Source organism: Cherax quadricarinatus, chromosome 44, assembly GCF_038502225.1.
Source record: "Cherax quadricarinatus isolate ZL_2023a chromosome 44, ASM3850222v1, whole genome shotgun sequence".
Lineage (NCBI taxonomy): Eukaryota > Metazoa > Arthropoda > Malacostraca > Decapoda > Parastacidae > Cherax > Cherax quadricarinatus.
This window is the reverse complement of record NC_091335.1, coordinates 6,467,380-6,489,096: the sequence shown is the minus strand read 5'-3', so window position 1 is coordinate 6,489,096 and position 21,717 is coordinate 6,467,380. Positions and strand designations below refer to the sequence as shown.

At 47.4% G+C, this 21,717-nt stretch overlaps 1 protein-coding gene across 3 annotated transcripts in view; it reads left to right on the top strand.

The window, feature by feature from the left end:
• Pde9 (phosphodiesterase 9) overlaps window positions 1-21,717 on the top strand; it is a 415,289-nt gene that overhangs the window by 150,541 nt on the left and 243,031 nt on the right. The gene's annotated exons all lie outside the window — the stretch shown is intronic.

Sequence of the window (21,717 nt, the reverse complement as noted above, 5' to 3'; positions counted from 1 at the left end):
ACATGTCTGTACCTCTGGGTGTAGTGGTACACACATGTCTGTACCTCTGGGTGTAGTGGTACACACATGTCTGTACCTCTGGGTGTAGTGGTACACACGTCTGTACCTCTGGGTGTAGTGGTGCACACGTCTGTACCTCTGGGTGTAGTGGTACACACATGTCTGTACCTCTGGGTGTAGTGGTGCACACATGTCTGTACCTCTGGGTGTAGTGGTACACACATGTCTGTACCTCTAGGTGTAGTGGTACACACATGTCTGTACCTCTGGGTGTAGTGGTACACACATGTCTGTACCTCTGGGTGTAGTGGTACACACATGTCTACCTCTGGGTGTAGTGGCACACACATGTCTGTGCCTCTGGGTGTAGTGGTACACACATGTCTGTACCTCTGGGTGTAGTGGTACACACATGTCTGTACCTCTGGGTGTAATGGTACACACATGTCTACCTCTGGGTGTAGTGGTACACACATGTCTGTACCTCTGGGTGTAGTGGTACACACATGTCTACCTCTGGGTGTAGTGGTACACACATGTCTGTACCTCTGGGTGTAGTGGTACACACATGCCTGTACCTCTGGGTGTAGTGGCACACACATGTCTACTTCTGGGTGTAGTGGTACACACATGTCTGTACCTCTGGGTGTAGTGGTACATATGCCTGTACCTCTGGGTGTAGTGGTACACATGTCTGTACCTCTGGGTGTAGTGGTACACACATGTCTGTACCTCTGGGTGTAGTGGCACACACATGTCTGTACCTCTGGGTGTAGTGGTACACACGTCTGTACCTCTGGGTGTAGTGGTACACACATGTCTACCTCTGGGTGTAGTGGTACACACATGCCTGTACCTCTGGGTGTATTGGTACACACATGTCTGTACCTCTGGGTGTAGTGGTACACACATGTCTGTACCTCTGGGTGTAGTGGTACACACATGTCTACCTCTGGGTGTAGTGGTACACACATGTCTGTACCTCTGGGTGTAGTGGTACATATGCCTGTACCTCTGGGTGTAGTGGTACACACATGTCTGTACCTCTGGGTGTAGTGGTACACACATGTCTGTACCTCTGGGTGTAGTGGCACACACATGTCTGTACCTCTGAGTGTAGGGGTATACACATGTCTGTACCCCTTTGTGTAGTGGTACATGTCTGTACCTCTGGGTGTAATGTAACACACGTCTGTACCTTTGGGTGTAGTGGTACACACGTCTGTACCTCTGGGTGTAATGTAACACACATGTCTGTACCTCTGGGTGTAATGGTACACACATGTCTGTACCTCTTTGTGTAGTGGTACACACATGTTTGTACCTTTGCGTGTAGTGATACACACGTCTGTACCTCTGGGTGTAGTCGTACAGACATGTCTGTACCTCTGGGTGTAGTCGTACGCACATGTCTGTACCTCTGGGTGTAGTCATGCGCACATGTCTGTACCTCTAGGTGTAGTGGTACACACATGTCTGTACCTCTGAGTGTAGTGGTACACACATGTCTGTACCTCTGGGTGTAGTGATACACACGTCTGTACCTCTGGGTGTAGTGGTACACACACGTCTGTACCTCTGGGTGTAGTGGTACACACATGTCTGTACCTCTGGGTGTAGTGGTACACACACGTCTGTACCTCTGGGTGTAGTGGTACACACACGTCTGTACCTCTGGGTGTAGTGGTACACACATGTCTGTACCTCTGGGTGTAGTGGTACACACAAGTCTGTACCTCTGGGTGTAGTGGTACACACATGTCTGTTCCTCTGGGTGTAGTGGTACACACACGTCTGTACCTCTGGGTGTAGTGGTACACACACGTCTGTACCTCTGGGTGCAGTGGTACACACACGTCTGTACCTATGGGTGTAGTGGTACACACACGTCTGTACCTCTGGGTGTACTGGTACACACACGTCTGTACCTCTGGGTGTAGTGGTACACACACGTCTGTACCTCTGGGTGTAGTGGTACACACACGTCTGTACCTCTGGGTGTAGTGGTACACACACGTCTGTACCTCTGGGTGTAGTGGTACACACACGTCTGTACCTCTGGGTGTAGTGGTACACACACGTCTGTACCTCTGGGTGTAGTGGTACACACACGTCTGTACCTCTGGGTGTAGTGGTACACACACGTCTGTACCTCTGCGTGTAGTGGTACACACACGTCTGTACCTCTGGGTGTAGTGGTACACACACGTCTGTACCTCTGGGTGTAGTGGTACACACACACGTCTGTACCTCTGGGTGTAGTGGTACACACACGTCTGTACCTCTGGGTGTAGTGGTACACACACGTCTGTACCTCTGGGTGTAGTGGTACACACACGTCTGTACCTCTGGGTGTAGTGGTACACACACGTCTGTACCTCTGGGTGTAGTGATACACACACACGTCTGTACCTCTGGGTGTAGTGGTACACACACGTCTGTACCTCTGGGTGTAGTGGTACACACACGTCTGTACCTCTGGGTGTAGTGGTACACACACGTCTGTACCTCTGGGTGTAGTGGTACACACACACGTCTGTACCTCTGGGTGTAGTGGTACACACACGTCTGTACCTCTGGGTGTAGTGGTACACACACGTCTGTACCTCTGGGTGTAGTGGTACACACACGTCTGTACCTCTGGGTGTAGTGGTACACACACACGTCTGTACCTCTGGGTGTAGTGGTACACACGTCTGTACCTCTGGGTGTAGTGATACACACACACGTCTGTACCTCTGGGTGTAGTGGTACACACACGTCTCTACCTCTGTGTGTAGTGGTACACACATGTCTACCTCTGGGTGTAGTGGTACACACATGTCTACCTGTGGGTGTAGTGGTACACACATGTCTACCTCTGGGTGTAGTGGTACACACATGTCTACCTCTGGTTGTAGTGGTACACACACGTCTGTACCTCTGGGTGTAGTGGTACACACATGTCTACCTCTGGGTGTAGTGGTACACACACGTCTGTACCTCTGGGTGTAGTGGTACACACACGTCTTTACCTCTGGGTGTAGTGGTACACACATGTCTACCTCTGGGTGTAGTGGTACACACACGTCTGTAGCTCTGGGTGTAGTGGTACACACACGTCTGTACCTCTGGGTGTAGTGGTACACACATGTCTACCTCTGGGTGTAGTGGTACACACACGTCTGTACCTCTGGGTGTAGTGGTACACACACGTCTGTACCTCTGAGTGTAGTGGTACACACACGTCTTTACCTCTGGGTGTAGTGGTACACACATGTCTACCTCTGGGTGTATTGGTACACACACGTCTGTAGCTCTGGGTGTAGTGGTACACACACGTCTGTACCTCTGGGTGTAGTGGTACACACATGCCTACCTCTGGGTGTAGTGGTACACACACGTCTGTACCTCTGGGTGTAGTGGTACACACACGTCTGTACCTCTGGGTGTAGTGGTACACACATGTCTACCTCTGGGTGTAGTGGTACACACACGTCTGTACCTCTGCGTGTAGTGGTACACACATGTCTACCTCTGGGTGTAGTGGTACACACATGTCTACCTCTGGGTGTAGTGGTACACACACGTCTGTACCTCTGGGTGTAGTGGTACACACATGTCTACCTCTGGGTGTAGTGGTACACACATGTCTACCTCTGGGTGTAGTGGTACACACACGTCTGTACCTCTGGGTGTAGTGGTACACACGTCTGTACCTCTGGGTGTAGTGGTACACACACGTCTGTACCTCTGGGTGTAGTGGTACACATACGTCTGTACCTCTGGGTGTAGTGGTACACACACGTCTGTACCTCTGGGTGTAGTGGTACACACATGTCTACCTCTGGGTGTAGTGGTACACACATGTCTACCTCTGGGTGTAGTGGTACACATACGTCTGTACCTCTGGGTGTAGTGGTACACACATGTCTACCTCTGGGTGTAGTGGTACACACACGTCTACTATAACATTGGTACGTGAAAGATGAAAGTAGTAATAAGAGTCTCAGTAATATGTGGGTGAAATAAAACACCGAATTTCCTTATAGTAATAATAATAACACCAAAGTGCATAGGCTTACCCCGGTTACATTTTTCCAATGTAATTGTGGTGCCTCTGAGGGCCCATATGGGTGTGGGAATCATATGCATATGTCAGGGTAGGAGAATTACCTTGCCCTGGGGAAATGATCGAGAGTTCTGGTGTTTCCCCTCAGAGTTTGTGGGAAGTGAGGGAGAACTACCACAACCTGGGAGGGAACTACCACAACCTGGGAGGGAACTACCACAACCTGGGAGGGAACTACCACAACCTGGGAGGGAACTACCACAACCTGGGAGGGAACTACCACAACCTGGGAGGGAACTACCATAACCTGGGAGGCACCTACCACAACCTGGGAGGGAACTACCACAACCTGGGAGGCACCTACCACAACCTGGGAGGCACGTACCACAACCTGGGAGGCACCTACCACAACCTGGGAGGGAACTACCATAACCTGGGAGGCAACTACCACAACCTGGGAGGCAACTACCACAACCTGGGAGGGAACTACCACAACCTGGGAGGCACCTACCACAACCTGGGAGGCACCTACCACAACCTGGGAGGGAACTACCATAACCTGGGAGGCAACTACCACAACCTGGGAGGGAACTACCACAACCTGGGAGGCACCTACCACAACCTGGGAGGCAACTACCACAACCTGGGAGGCAACTACCACAACCTGGGAGGGAACTACCACAACCTGGGAGGCACCTACCACAACCTGGGAGGCACCTACCACAACCTGGGAGGCACCTACCACAACCTGGGAGGCACCTACCACAACCTGGGAGGGAACTACCACAACCTGGGAGGGAACTACCACAACCTGGGAGGCAACTACCACAACCTGGGAGGGAACTACCACAACCTGGGAGGGAACTACCACAACCTGGGAGGGAACTACCACAACCTGGGAGGGAACTACCACAACCTGGGAGGGAACTACCACAACCTGGGAGGCAACTACCACAACCTGGGAGGGAACTGCTACAACCAGGGAGGCACCTACCACAACCTGAAAGACACCTATCACACCTGACAGAAGTGCTTGGCCGACAAGAAGCCTTATAAAATGTGCGGATATCTAAAATGATATTTGTTCTGTTCTTTATATATATATATATATATATATATATATATATATATATATATATATATATATATATATATATATATATATATATATATATATATATATATATATATATATATATATATATATATATATATATATATATATATATATATATATATATATATATATATATATATATATATATATATATATATATGCAAAACAACCACTCTGAAAGAACAGAGAAATTTCAAGCGCTTTCGTGACTACTCACGTGACTACTCGTGAGTAGTCACGAAAGCGCTTGGAATTTCTTATTCTTTCAGAGTGGTTGTTTTGCATATTCTGAAATCACCTGTTTACTGTGATCTTATTGCATATATATATATATATATATATATATATATATATATATATATATATATATATATATATATATATATATATATATATATATATATATATATATATATATATATATGTTTTTGTGTGTGTGTGTGTGTGTGTGTGTGTGTGTGTGTGTGTGTGTGTGTGTGTGTGTGTGTGTGTAGCCACAAAGAAACAAATGAAAATAAGTCCGTTATACGTCTGGTAACAAGGTAGCTACGTCTGGCAACGAAGCCGCCTAGTGGGTTGGGGGGGGTGACCAGCGTTGAGATGTGAAGGTTTGTTAGTGGTGCGAGAATGTGCTCAGCTTGAACTAAACTCTTCATCAACCTGTAATTCATTTATAAATCCTTTTTTTTCTAATTAAAAACAAATCTCGTTAATGCATCACATTCTGGCAAATTAAAATCCCCGACTTTAATTACTTTATGTTAATTGTGCGTTTCCGCTGCTTGATAGTTCACCTTGCACTGGTTACAGGTGAGTGTACACCTACCAGAGTGTACACTTGCCAGTGAGTGTACACCTATCAGAGTGTACACTTGCCAGTGAGTGTACACCTACCAGAGTGTACACTTGCCAGTGAGTGTACACCTACCAGAGTGTACACTTGCCAGTGAGTGTACACCTATCAGAGTGTACACTTGCCAGTGAGTGTACACCTACCAGAGTGTACACTTGCCAGTGAGTGTACACCTACCAGATTGTACACTTGCCAGTGAGTGTACACCTATCAGAGTGTACACTTGCCAGTGAGTGTACACCTACCAGAGTGTACACTTGCCAGTGAGTGTACACCTTCCACAGTGTATACTTGCCAGTGAGTGTACACCTACCAGAGTGTACACTTGCCAGTGAGTGTACACCTACCACAGTGTACACTTGCCAGTGAGTGTACACCTACCACAGTGTACACTTGCCAGTGAGTGTACACCTACCAGAGTGTACACTTGCCAGTGAGTGTACACCTACCACAGTGTACACTTGCCAGTGAGTGTATACCTAACAGAGTGTACACTTGCCAGTGAGTGTACACCTACCAGAGTGTACACTTGCCAGTGAGTGTACACCTGCCAGATTGTACACTTGCCAGTGAGTGTACACCTACCACAGTGTACACTTGCCAGTGAGTGTACACCTACCAGAGTGTACACTTGCCAGTGAGTGTACAGCTACCACAGTGTACACTTGCCAGTGAGTGTACACCTACCAGAGTGTACACTTGCCAGTGAGTGTACACCTACCAGAGTGTACACTTGCCAGTGAGTGTACACCTACCAGAGTGTACACTTGCCAGTGAGTGTACACCTACCAGAGTGTACACTTGCCAGTGAGTGTACACCTACCACAGTGTACACTTGCCAGTGAGTGTACACCTACCAGAGTGTGCACTTGCCAGTGAGTGTACACCTACCAGAGTGTACACTTGCCAGTGAGTGTACACCTACCAGAGTGTACACTTGCCAGTGAGTGTACACCTACCACAGTGTACACTTGCCAGTGAGTGTACACCAACCAAAGTGTACACTTGCCAGTGAGTGTACACCTACCACAGTGCACACTTGCGAGTGAGTGTACACCTACCACAGTGTACACTTGCCAGTGAGTGTACACCTACCAGAGTGTACGCTTGCCAGTGAGTGTACACCTATCAAAGTGTACACTTGCCAGAGCGTACACTTGCCAGTGAGTACACCTACCAGAGTGTACACTTGCCAGTGAGTGCATACCTACCAGAGTGTACACTTGCCAGTGAATGTACACCTACCAGTCTGACTGTACACTTGCCAGTAAGTGTACACCTGAAAGATTGTACACGTGCCAGTGAGTGTACACCTACCACAGTAGGTATACACTTGCCAGTGAGTATACACTTGCCAGTAAGTGTACAATTGCCAGAGTGAGTGAACACTTGCCAGTGAGTGTACACTTGCCAGTGAGTGTACACCTGCCGGAGTGTACACTTGCCAGTGAGTGTACACCTACCAGAGTGAGTGTACACTTGCCAGTGAGTGTACACTTGCCAGAGTGTACACTTGCCAGTGAGTGTACACCTGCCAGAGAGTACACTTGCCAGTGAATGTACACTTGCCAGTGAGTGTACACTTACCAGTGAGTGTGTACCTACCAGAGTGTGCACCTGCCAGGGTGTACTCTTGCCAGTGAGTGTACACCTGCAAGAGTGTACACTTGCCAGTAAGTGTACACCTGCCAGAGTGTACACTTGCCAGTGAGTGTACACTTGCCAGTGAGTGTACATCTACCAGAGTGTACACTTGCCAGTGAGTGTACACCTGCCAGAGTGTAAACTTGCCAGTGAGTGTACACCTGCCAGAGTGCACATTTGCCAGTGAGTGTACATTTGCTAGTGAGTGTACACCTGTCAGAGAGACTGAGCAAGTGACAAGCAAGTGTTCAGCTGACTGGGTGATTATACACCTGAATGACTGAGCAGGTGACTGGGTGAGTGCCCAGATGACTTGAGCGTTTGTGCCGGGAACTGAGTAAGTACAGATTAGTGGGTGAATGAACAGGTGTATTGGATTAGTGAAGAGCAGAATGTAGATACAAACACCGAAGACTGTACACCAGCAGCTTGGCTCACACACACACACACACACACACACACACACACACACACACACACACACACACACACACACACACACACACACACACACACACACACACACACACACACACACACACACACTGCTTCTTCAAGCAGGTGAACGTTTATCTAGTGAAATATTAAAGAGTAAAGATGTCTAAGTCAGGCACATTCCTTCACTAATATTACTTGGGGCAACTGCAGGAAATTAAATAACATTAGTTCTTATGATGTAAGAGGAAAGTGTACGTGTGTGTGTGTGTGTTGTGTGTATATATGTGTATAGGGGACTCAGTGAGGGGGGGGGGAGAGTGAGTAGAGGGGATTTAAAAAGGGAAAGAGTTGGTAGAGGAGAGTGAGAAGGTAAGAAGTTATTGTAAGGAGATAGTGAGGTACAATCAGAGGGACCAGTGATGTTTAGCAATGATAGTGAGGTGCAGAGTGACCAGTGATGTTTAGCAGTGATAGTGAGGTACAGAGTGACCAGTGATGTTTAGCAGTGATAGTGAGGTACAGAGTGACCAGTGATGTTTAGCAGTGATAGTGAGGTACAGAGTGACCAGTGATGTTTAGCAGTGATAGTGAGGTACAGAGTGACCAATGATGTTTAGCAGTGATAGTGAGGTACAGAGTGACCAGTGATGTTTAGCAGTGATAGTGAGGTACAGAGTGACCAGTGATGTTTAGCAGTGATAGTGAGGTACAGAGTGACCAGTGATGTTTAGCAGTGATAGTGAGGTACAGAGGGACCAGTGATGTTTAGCAATGATAGTGAGGTACAGAGGGACAAGTGATGTTTAGCAGTGATAGTGAGGTACAGTGACCAGTGATGTTTAGCAATGATAGTGAGGTACAGAGTGACCAGTGATGTTTAGCAATGATAGTGAGGTACAGTGATGTTTAGCAGTGATAGTGAGGTACAGAGTGACCAGTGATGTTTAGCAATGATAGTGAGGTACAGTGACCAGTGATGTTTAGCAATGATAGTGAGGTACAGAGGGACCAGTGATGTTTAGCAATGATAGTGAGGTACAGTGACCAGTGATGTTTAGCAATGATAGTGAGGTAAAGAGTGACCAGTGATGTTTAGCAGTGATAGTGAGGTACAGAGGGACCAGTGATGTTTAGCAATGATAGTGAGGTACAGAGGGACCAGTGATGTTTAGCAGTGATAGTGAGGTACAATGACCAGTGATGTTTAGCAGTGATAGTGAGGTACAGTGACCAGTGATGTTTAGCAGTGATAGTGAGATACAGAAGGACCAGTGATGTTTAGCAATGATAGTGAGGTACAGTGACCAGTGAAATTTAGCAATGATAGTGAGGTACAGTGACCAGTGATGTTTAGCAGTGATAGTGAGGTACAGAGTGACCAGTGATGTTTAGCAATGATGGTGAGGTACAGAGTGACCAGTGATGTTTAGCAGTGATAGTGAGGTACAGTGACCAGTGATGTTTAGCAGTGATAGTGAGGTACAGTGACCAGTGATGTTTAGCAGTGATAGTGAGGTACAGTGACCAGTGATGTTTAGCAGTGATAGTGAGGTACAGTGACCAGTGATGTTTAGCAGTGATAGTGAGGTACAGTGACCAGTGATGTTTAGCAGTGATAGTGAGGTACAGAGTGACCAGTGATGTTTAGCAATGATGGTGAGGTACAGAGTGACCAGTGATGTTTAACAATGATAGTGAGGTACAGTGACCAGTGATGTTTAGCAGTGATAGTGAGGTACAGAGTGACCAGTGATGTTTAGCAGTGATAGTGAGGTACAGAGTGACCAGTGATGTTTAGCAGTGATAGTGAGGTACAGTGACCAGTGATGTTTAGCAGTGATAGTGAGGTACAGAGTGACCAGTGATGTTTAGCAGTGATAGTGACAAATATTATCTTCATGCTTCATAAGTGTAATGTTTGACTAGGTAATTAATTCAGTGGTACAAGTGGGGAGAGAGAGAGAGGGGGGGAGACATCTTTAATTCAGTGGTACAAGTGGGGAGAGAGAGAGAGGGGAGACATCTTTAATTCAGTGGTACAAGTGGGGAGAGAGAGAGAGGGGAGACATCTTTAATTCAGTGGTACAAGTGGGGAGAGAGAGAGAGGGGGGGAGACATCTTTAATTCAGTGGTACAAGTGGGGAGAGAGAGAGAGGGGAGACATCTTTAATTCAGTGGTACAAGTGGGGAGAGAGAGAGAGGGGGGGAGACATCTTTAATTCAGTGGTACAAGTGGGGAGAGAGAGAGAGGGGAGACATCTTTAATTCAGTGGTACAAGTGGGGAGAGAGAGAGAGGGGAGACATCTTTAATTCAGTGGTACAAGTGGGGAGAGAGAGAGAGGGGGGGAGACATCTTTAATTCAGTGGTACAAGTGGGGAGAGAGAGAGAGGGGAGACATCTTTAATTCAGTGGTACAAGTGGGGAGAGAGAGAGAGGGGAGACATCTTTAATTCAGTGGTACAAGTGGGGAGAGAGAGAGAGGGGAGACATCTTTAATTCAGTGGTACAAGTGGGGAGAGAGAGAGAGGGGGGGAGACATCTTTAATTCAGTGGTACAAGTGGGGAGAGAGAGAGAGGGGAGACATCTTTAATTCAGTGGTACAAGTGGGGAGAGAGAGAGAGGGGAGACATCTTTAATTCAGTGGTACAAGTGGGGAGAGAGAGAGGGGGAGACATCTTTAATTCAGTGGTACAAGTGGGGAGAGAGAGAGAGGGGAGACATCTTTAATTCAGTGGTACAAGTGGGGAGAGAGAGAGAGGGGGGGAGACATCTTTAATTCAGTGGTACAAGTGGGGAGAGAGAGAGAGGGGAGACATCTTTAATTCAGTGGTACAAGTGGGGAGAGAGAGAGAGGGGAGACATCTTTAATTCAGTGGTACAAGTGGGGAGAGAGAGAGAGGGGGGGAGACATCTTTAATTCAGTGGTACAAGTGGGGAGAGAGAGAGAGGGGAGACATCTTTAATTCAGTGGTACAAGTGGGGAGAGAGAGAGGGGGGAGACATCTTTAATTCAGTGGTACAAGTGGGGAGAGAGAGAGGGGGGAGACATCTTTAATTCAGTGGTACAAGTGGGGAGAGAGAGAGGGGGGAGACATCTTTAATTCAGTGGTACAAGTGGGGAGAGAGAGAGGGGGGAGACATCTTTAATTCAGTGGTACAAGTGGGGAGAGAGAGAGAGGGGAGACATCTTTAATTCAGTGGTACAAGTGGGGAGAGAGAGAGAGGGGGGGCCACATAATTAATTCAGTGCTACAAGTGGGGAGAGAGAGAGAGGGGAGACATCTTTAATTCAGTGGTACAAGTGGGGAGAGAGAGAGAGGGGGGGAGACATATTTAATTCAGTGGTACAAGTGGGGAGAGAGAGAGCGGGGAGACATCTTTAATTCAGTGGTACAAGTGGGGAGAGAGAGAGGGGGCAGACATCTTTAATTCAGTGGTACAAGTGGGGAGAGAGAGAGGGGGGAGACATCTTTAATTCAGTGGTACAAGTGGGGAGAGAGAGAGGGGGGAGACATCTTTAATTCAGTGGTACAAGTGGGGAGAGAGAGAGGGGGAGACATCTTTAATTCAGTGGTACAAGTGGGGAGAGAGAGAGGGGGGAGACATCTTTAATTCAGTGGTACAAGTGGGGAGAGAGAGAGTGGGGAGACATCTTTAATTCAGTGGTACAAGTGGGGAGAGAGAGAGGGGGGAGACATCTTTAATTCAGTGGTACAAGTGGGGAGAGAGAGAGGGGGGAGATATCTTTAGTTCAGTGGTACAAGTGGGGAGAGAGAGAGAGGGGAGACATCTTTAGTTCAGTGGTACAAGTGGGGAGAGAGAGAGAGGGGAGACATCTTTAATTCAGTGGTACAAGTGGGGAGAGAGAGAGGGGGGAAACATCTTTAATTCAGTGGTACAAGTGGGGAGAGAGAGAGGGGGGAGACATCTTTAATTCAGTGGTACAAGTGGGGAGAGAGAGAGAGAGAGAGGGGAGACATCTTTAATTCAGTGGTACAAGTTGTGAGAGAGAGGGGAGACATCTTTAATTCAGTGGTACAAGTGGGGAGAGAGAGAGAGGGGAGACATCTTTAATTCAGTGGTACAAGTGGGGAGAGAGAGAGGGGGGAGACATCTTTAATTCAGTGGTACAAGTGGGGAGAGAGAGAGGGGGGAGATATCTTTAGTTCAGTGGTACAAGTGGGGAGAGAGAGAGAGGGGAGACATCTTTAATTCAGTGGTACAAGTGGGGAGAGAGAGAGAGGGGAGACATCTTTAATTCAGTGGTACAAGTGGGGAGAGAGAGAGAGGGGAGACATCTTTAATTCAGTGGTACAAGTGGGGAGAGAGAGAGGGGGAGACATCTTTAATTCAGTGGTACAAGTGGAGAGAGAGAGAGAGGGGAGACATCTTTAATTCAGTGGTACAAGTGGGGAGAGAGAGAGAGGGGAGACATCTTTAATTCAGTGGTACAAGTGGGGAGAGAGAGAGGGGGGAGATATCTTTAGTTCAGTGGTACAAGTGGGGAGAGAGAGAGAGGGGAGACATCTTTAGTTCAGTGGTACAAGTGGGGAGAGAGAGAGAGAGGGGAGACATCTTTAGTTCAGTGGTACAAGTGGGGAGAGAGAGAGAGAGGGGAGACATCTTTAATTCAGTGGTACAAGTGGGGAGAGAGAGAGAGGGGAGACATCTTTAATTCAGTGGTACAAGTGGGGAGAGAGAGAGAGGGGAGACATCTTTAATTCAGTGGTACAAGTGGGGAGAGAGAGAGAGGGGAGACATCTTTAATTCAGTGGTACAAGTGGGGAGAGAGAGAGAGGGGAGACATCTTTAATTCAGTGGTACAAGTGGGGAGAGAGAGAGAGGGGAGACATCTTTAATTCAGTGGTACAAGTGGGGAGAGAGAGAGGGGGGAGACATCTTTAATTCAGTGGTACAAGTGGGGAGAGAGAGAGAGGGGAGACATCTTTAATTCAGTGGTACAAGTGGGGAGAGAGAGAGGGGGGAGACATCTTTAATTCAGTGGTACAAGTGGGGAGAGAGAGAGGGGGGAGACATCTTTAATTCAGTGGTACAAGTGGGGAGAGAGAGAGGGGGAGACATCTTTAATTCAGTGGTACAAGTGGGGAGAGAGAGAGGGGGGAGATATCTTTAGTTCAGTGGTACAAGTGGGGAGAGAGAGAGAGGGGAGACATCTTTAGTTCAGTGGTACAAGTGGGGAGAGAGAGAGGGGGGAGACATCTTTAGTTCATTGGTACAAGTGGGGAGAGAGAGAGAGGGGAGACATCTTTAGTTCATTGGTACAAGTGGGGAGAGAGAGAGAGAGGGGAGACATCTTTAGTTCAGTGGTACAAGTGGGGAGAGAGAGAGAGAGGGGAGACATCTTTAGTTCATTGGTACAAGTGGGGAGAGAGAGAGAGAGGGGAGACATCTTTAGTTCAGTGGTACAAGTGGGGAGAGAGAGAGAGGGGAGACATCTTTAGTTCATTGGTACAAGTGGGGAGAGAGAGAGAGAGGGGAGACATCTTTAATTCAGTGGTACAAGTGGGGAGAGAGAGAGGGGGGAGACATCTTTAATTCAGTGGTACAAGTGGGGAGAGAGAGAGAGGGGAGACATCTTTAATTCAGTGGTACAAGTGGGGAGAGAGAGAGAGGGGAGACATCTATTATTTTTCAACAAGGTAAAAAGAGAACAAGAGACCTCTCTTAATCAAAATTCTATACATCAGCAGTGTGCTGCTATACTATTATTTATAATAGTTACAGAGTGTTAATAACTAGTGTGCTGTCACACTATGATAGTTACCCCGGGAAGATAACCTGTGTGAACCATGAATCACATACTTGTCTCATATTTGAGAATCTTGACTGACGAAACGTTTCGCCATCCACTGGCTTCTTCAGTCCAATATAAAGAATGGTAGATGAGGAGGTTCAGATAAGTACTTCAATCAAGACTGATGGACTGAACACATCGACTCCAGGCTGAGGGACTGATTTCCTCAAACTACTCCTCATCTTCCACCATTCTGTTTTGGACTGAAGAAGCCACTGACTGATTGACGAAACGTCTCCTCAATAAAGATTACCAAATATTGCACAAGTTTCTCATTCTTAAACTTGTAGGTTTTCTACACCATTTATATCACATACGTGAAACATGTTCGAGCCTGAGTAGCAGTGGGGGCAGGGTAGGGTAGGTGTCAGGGTAGGTGTCAGGGTAGGTGTCAGGGTAGGGTAGGTGTCAGGGTAGGTGTCAGGGTAGGGTAGGTGTCAGGGTAGGTGTCAGGGTAAGGTAGGTGTCAGGGTAGGGTAGGTGTCAGGGTAGGTGTCAGGGTAAGGTAGGTGTCAGGGTAGGGTAGGTGTCAGGGTAGGTGTCAGGGTAGGGTAGGTGTCAGGGTAGGTGTCAGGGTAGGGTAGGTGTCAGGGTAGGTGTCAGGGTAGGGTAGGGTAGGTGTCAGGGTAGGGTAGGTGTCAGGGTAGGGTAGGTGTCAGGGTATGGTAGGTGTCAGGGTAGGGTAGGTGTCAGGGTAGGGTAGGTGTCAGGGTAGGGTAGGTGTCAGGGTAGGGTAGGTGTCAGGGTATGGGTAGGTGTCAGGGTAGGGTAGGTGTCAGGGTATGGGTAGGTGTCAGGGTAGGGTAGGTGTCAGGGTAGGGTAGGTGTCAGGGTAGGGTAGGTGTCAGGGTATGGGTAGGTGTCAGGGTAGGGTAGGTGTCAGGGTATGGGTAGGTGTCAGGGTAGGGTAGGTGTCAGGGTAGGGTAGGTGTCAGGGTAGGGTAGGTGTCAGGGTATGGGTAGGTGTCAGGGTAGGGTAGGTGTCAGGGTAGGGTAGGTGTCAGGGTATGGGTCATGGTTGGGTAGGTGTCAGGGTAGGGAAGGTGTCAGGGTAGGGTAGGTGTCAGGGTAGGGTAGGTGTCAGGGTATGGGTAGGTGTCAGGGTAGGGTAGGTGTCAGGGCAGGGTAGGTGTCAGGGTAGGGTAGGTGTCAAGGTATGGGTAGGTGTCAGGGTAGGGTAGGTGTCAGGGTAGGGTAGGTGTCAGGGTAGGGTAGGTGTCAGGGTATGGGTCATGGTTGGGTAGGGAAGGTGTCAGGGTAGGGTAGGTGTCAGGGTAGGGTAGGTGTCAGGGTAGGGTAGGTGTCAGGGTAGGGTAGGTGTCAGGGTATGGTAGGTGTCAGGGTAGGGGCCATGGTTGGGTAGGTGTCAGGGTAGGGTAGGTGTCAGGGTGGGGGTCATAGTTGGGTAGGTGTCAAGGTAGGGGTCATGGTTGGGTAGGTGTCAGGTTCAGGGTAGGGTAGGGGTCATGGTTGGGTAGGGGTCAGGTTCAGGGTAGGGTAGGGGTCATGGTTGGGTAGGAATCAGGTTCAGGGTAGGGTAGGGGTCAGGTTCAGGGTAAGGAAGGGGTCATGGTTGGGTAGGGGTCAGGTTCAGGGTAGGGTAGGGGTCATGGTTGGGTAGGAATCAGGTTCAGGGTAGGGTAGGGGTCAGGTTCAGGGTAAGGAAGGGGTCAGGTTCAGAGTAAGGAAGGGGTCATGGTTGGGTAGGGGTCAGGTTCAGAGTAAGGAAGGGGTCATGGTTGGGTAGGAATCAGGTTCAAGGTAGGGTAGGGGTCAGGTTCAGGGTAAGGAAGGGGTCATGGTTGGGTAGGGGTCAGGTTCAGAGTAAGGAAGGGGTCATGGTTGGGTAGGGGTCAGGTTCAGGGTAAGGTAGGGGGCACGTAGCACTGTCATCAGTGGTCACCCTAGAAGAGGCAAATCACTTTGACGTCATCAGCCTGTTCAGTTTCCATGCTAGAGGGTCACACTGACAGATCCGCGTCCAGGGGAAGGTGGAGAGAGGGTAATGGGAGGGGGAGTAGGCAATTCCGACACTAGTGCAACCCTGCGTAAAGGTCAAAGTGTGGTTTGTGATCCCTCCTGTGTATGTTGCCACCTTCCTGCCGCAGTGTAACGTTAATGATAAACCAGGAAGCCATTGAGGAACCCAATTAAAAGCCATGGCAGCCGGTGGCAAACCTTGCCAATTTACTAATAGGCAACTCCACTGTTGCAGCAACAGTTGCCATGTATCACTCTCAGGAAAATTACTCTTTTTTTTTTTGAGGGGGGAGGAATTAAGTGTTTGTTAGCTTGTTTAAAATTTCTTCTTGATTATTATGCCTCTTGGCTTTACTCTTCTTCCCCCTCCTCCTCCTCCTCCTCCTCCTCCTCCTCCTCCTCTTCTTCTTCTTCTTCTTCTTCCTCTTCTTCCTCTTCTTCTTCTTCTTCTTCTTCTTCTTCTTCTTCTTCTTCTTCATCGCAGTTCATTATGAATAAACAGTATTTAGTTAATCCTTAGGTAATTGGCTGTTCTGTGTATGGTTATTAGACTGTGTGTGCTTGTTTGTACGTGTGTGTGTGTGTGTGTACTCACCTAGTTGTACTTACCTAGTTGTGGTTGCAAGGGTCGATTCACAGCTCCTGGTCCCGCCTCTTCACTGGCCACTACTGGGTCACTCTTCTCGCTCCATGAACTTTATCATACCTCTTATTAGAGCTATGTATGGATCCTGCCTCAACTATATCACTTCCCAAACTATTCCACTTCCTGACTACTCTGTGGCTGAAGTGTACTCAACTAATTGTGGTTGCAGGGGTCGAGACTCAGCTCCTGGCTCCGCCTCTTCACTTACCGCTACTGGGTCCTCCCTCTCCCTGCTCCATGACCATTATCATACCTCGTCTTAAAACTATGTATGGTTCCTGCCTCCACTATATCACCTGCCAGACTATTCCACTTCCTAACAACTCTGTGGCTGAAGAAATACTTCCTAACATCCCTTTGGCTCATCTGAGTCTTCAACTTCCAATTGTGACCCCTTGTTTCTGTGTCCCATCTCTGGAACATCCTGTCTCTGTCCACCTTATTTATTCCACGCAGTATTTTGTATGTCGTTATCATGTCATCCCCTTCTGTCCTCCAGTGTTGTCAGACCGATTTCCCTTAACCTTTCTTCTTAGGACATTTCCCATAGCTCTGGAACTAGCCTTGTTGCAAACCTTTGCACTTTCTTTAATTTCTTGACGTGCTTGACCAGATTTCCGTTCCAAACTGGTGCTGCGTACTCCAGTATGGGCCTGACGTACACAGTGTGTGTGTGTGTGTGTGTACTCACCTAATTGTGGTTGCAGGGGTCGAGACTCAGCTCCTGGCCCCGCCTCTTCACTGATCGCTACTGGATCCTCTCTCTCTCTGCTTCCTGAGCTTTGTCATACCTCTTCTTAAAACTATGTATGGTTCCTGCCTCCACTACTTCACTTGCTAGGCTATTCCACTTGCTGACAACTCTGTGACTGAAGAAATACTTCCTAACGTCCCTGTGACTCGTCTGAGTCTTCAGCTTCCAGTTGTGACCCCTTGTCCCTGTGTCCCCTCTCTGGAACATCCTATCTCTGTCCACCTTGTCTATTCCCCGCAGTATCTTGTATGTCGTTATCATGTCTCCCCTGACCCTTCTGTCCTCCAGTGTCATCAGTCCGATTTCCCTCAACCTTTCCTCGTACGTGTGTGTGTATGGGTGTACGTGTACATATGTGTGTGCTTGTGCGTGTGTGCATACGTGTACGTGAACTTGTACTCACCGAGAGCCTCGCTTCTGGCCTGGCGGCCTCTTTACCAACAATCGTCAACATTATTGGTTCCTGAACTCGTGGGTCCTATCATTCCTACTCTTGAAACTCTGTATTGAATTTGCCTCTACCACTTCCTCACCTGCTGAAAAAGTATTTCTTAACATCCCTGCGTCACATCTGTACCTTTAGCTTCAATCTATGACCCCTCGCCTCTATGCCTCTATGACCCCTCGCCTCTATGCCTCTCATTTCAAAAAAGTTGTTCCTATCTGCTCTCTTGGTATTACTGTTGGTTCGTGAACAGAATTGTTGGTGTTACTGTTGGCTCACGAACAGAACTGTTGGTGTCGTTGTTGTTGCTCTGATTTGCACACCTGTTGCAATTCAGAAGTGTAAAAAAACCACTCATTAATATGCAGAACATGTAATAAAGTTGGTAGAATTACCGACAATATGTAAAGTAAAAGGACACAAGTGCAACTAATGTGACATTTATTGTGGCAACGTTTCGCTCTCCAGGAGCTTTGTCAAGCCATTACCATTATCATGGCTTGATAAAGCTCCTGGAGAGCGAAACGTTGCCACAATAAATGTCACATTAGTTGCACTTGTGTCCTTTTACTTTACAATATGCAGAACAACCACTGTGAAAAAATAGTGAACTTCCAAGAGCTTTCGTGATTTCTCACGTTATCACATGTCCTCGATGTGATAATTCGTGAACGAGCTTTGAAGTTCATTGTTTTTTCGCAGTGGTTGTTCTTCATATTGTGATAACACAGAGTGATATTTGCTGCCACTGATACCTTCTGCTTTGCCTCAGAGAATCTCCCATCCTACCTGTTACTGCCTTGCAACATTGCAGAGCTCCTGACGACGCACGAGTGCGAAAGATCTTGAGCTAAAGATTTCCATCCTCATGTGGCTTGTTCTGCACCTTAAATTTATGTAATTTACGTCGTTTAATTTAAAATTTTGGAATCATTCTAGGTAATTTACTCACGTGTTACGATATAAGAGAGTTATATTCATCTGAAGTTGTGTAACTGTACCTATATCAACTTACTATTGTTACTGGAGGCTTTGACAGCTGTGTATAGGCTTTAACTTTGTGTTGTAGGCTTTGACAGGTGTGTGTAGTAGACTCGGACACCTGTCTGAATTTAGATTATCAACTTTTACCTGTCTTGTTTTAATTCCCATAATGTTAATTACCATTTTTGTATACATTTAAATAGGGCGATTATGTAGTTGGTGAGTGATGACCAGCATTGCTGGAATTATTAAGTACTGTAAAATAAATGCGCGGGAGAATGGCAACACTTCTCCCGCGCTGGATCAGCTGACAGGGCGGGTGTGGCGACGGTGACGTCACAGCGTCTTGGCGGGTAATAAGGCAAACTCGTGTTCAGTTTTTTTTTTTTTTTTAATTTAACTCTTAAGATCATCTCAGGCAAACTCAATATAAATGACACTTCGGTTAATTTATAATGCTCTTTTAAATACCTGTATTGAGATTGGTTATCTTAGGTAATTTACACTGTGTGGTATTTGTACGTATGTGTACCTGTGCCTAAATAAACTTACTTATGAACTAGATTTGTCTTGTTGTCCACGACACCTTGAGACAGTCCAGCTTCTTTTAACACAACACATTCCCTATCCCTATTCCCAATTCATCCTCTTCCTACTTTTGTACCATTCTTGATAAAATGAACTTGTGAAACGGGTAGGTTACGTCTGGCAGTGCGGGGCTGCCAAAATGAACTAGTGAAACCAGTGGATTACGTCTGGCAGCGCGGGACTGCCAGACGTAACTCACCCGTTTATTGTTTTTTATTTCCTTATTGTCGATAGATTATACGTTAAGCTAACGTAGTAGTGTATAATAAATATTACCGTTTCTATGCACTCTAGAGTGTGTGGAAATGCACTGAGGGCACCCTATGGACACTTCATGTGTAAATTGCTATTCCATCTTTGTTCACCCGAGATGTGATGGTTCATCAGAGACATGATGGTTCACCACAGACATGATGGTTCACCACAGACATGATGGTTCACCACAGACATGATGGTTCACCACAGACATGATGGTTCACCACAGACATGATGGTTCACCACAGACATGATGGTTCACCACAGACATGATACTATAAATCAATCAAAGAGCAGTATTTGCCTACCTCCATTACTTTTCTTTCTTCTCCCTTAAGTAAAGAAAAGTGCCTGTCCTTTTCCGTCATTCACCTCCCCCACCTTCTCAATCAACCCCCCGCCTGTCCCCCTCCCTCCATCCCTCCCTCAATCACTCTCCTCCTCCCCTCTCTCCCTCAGTCTCCTCCACCACCGGCTTTAAATTTGTACTCAGCTTCCATCACCACCTGGGGACACACAAGCACAATTCCCCAGACCAGACCAGCACTCATCTTCATAAGTGCTCCAAACTCCTTCCATTTGTCGACCCATAATGGAATTGCCTCCTCCTCCTGATCCTCCTCCTCCTCCTCCTCAGTTGTCTTCCCTTGTCATCTATTGCCGTCCTCCAGCCAATGTTTACCTTGGTCAGGTTTACGAGTGTATTGTCGATGCTCATTTTTTCGGTGATGTGGCGTGTTCCTGGATTTGTGTGTTTGTGGTGCGTCGTGTATTGTGTTCCTGTATTTGTATGTTTGTGCTGCTTCTAATTCCCTGGATGAAAAGCTCTTTAGACATCAGTGAGCAGCGTCTCTCTCTCTCTCTCTCTCTCTCTTTCTCAGTGTATATACATTAGAGTTTAGACACCTCGGTATATGTACACAAATATATACATCTCTCCGAGTATACACACTGATATAAACACCTCTCGGTGTATACACAGAAATACACAATAAACACATCTCAGTGTATGCACAGAGATACACACCTCTCCTGGATACACATACACACCTCTAAATGTATACACATCTCATTATATACACACCTCTGGGTGTATAGATCGTCAGAGTTGATGGATGGGAGAGTAATTAATTATATTCACATAATACATATTAATGGTGAGTTAAAGAAGCTAATAACCCGTATGAAAATATCTTTCACTGGAGGATTTAAATAGGTAATTAGTGGGTAATTTACCTTAATTACCTCCATTGTGAGTGCAGACAAGTGCAGTGCGAGGGATTACATTGTGAGTGTAGACAAGTGCAGTGCGAGGGATTACATTGTGAGTGTAGACAAGTGCAGGGCGGGGGAGGATTACATTGTGTGTGTAGACAAGTGCAGGGCGGGGGAGGATTACATTGTGAGTGTAGACAAGTGCAGGGCGGGGGAGGATTACATTGTGTGTGTAGACAAGTGCAGGGCAGGGCGGGGGAGGATTACATTGTGAGTGTAGACAAGTGCAGGGCGGGGGAGGATTACTACATTTGTGTGTAGACAAGTGCAGGGCGGGGGAGGATTACATTGTGAGTGTAGACAAGTGTAGACAAGTGTAGGGGGGAGGATTGCATTGTGAGTGTAGACAAATGTAGGGCGGGGGAGGATTACATTGTGAGTGTAGACAAGTGCAGGCGGGGGAGGATTACATTGTGAGTGTAGACAAGTGCAGGGCGGGGGAGGATTGCATTGTGAGTGTAGACAAATGTAGGGCGGGGGAGGATTACATTGTGAGTGTAGACAAGTGCAGTCGGGGGAGGATTTCATTGTGAGTGTAGACAAGTGTAGGGCGGGGGAGGATTGCATTGTGAGTGTAGACAAGTGCAGGGCGGGGGAGGATTACACTGTGAGTGTAGATAAGTGCAGGGCGGGGAGGATTACATTGTGAGTGTAGACAAGTGCAGGGCGGGGGAGGATTACGTTGTGAGTGTAGACAAGTGCAGGGCGGGGGAGGATTACATTGTGAGTGTAGACAAGTGCAGGGCGGGGAGGATTACATTGTCATTGTAGACAAATGTAGGGCGAGGGAGGATTACATTGTCAGTGTAGACAAGTGTAGGGCGGGGGAGGATTACACTGTGAGTGTAGACAAGTGCAGGGCGGGGAGG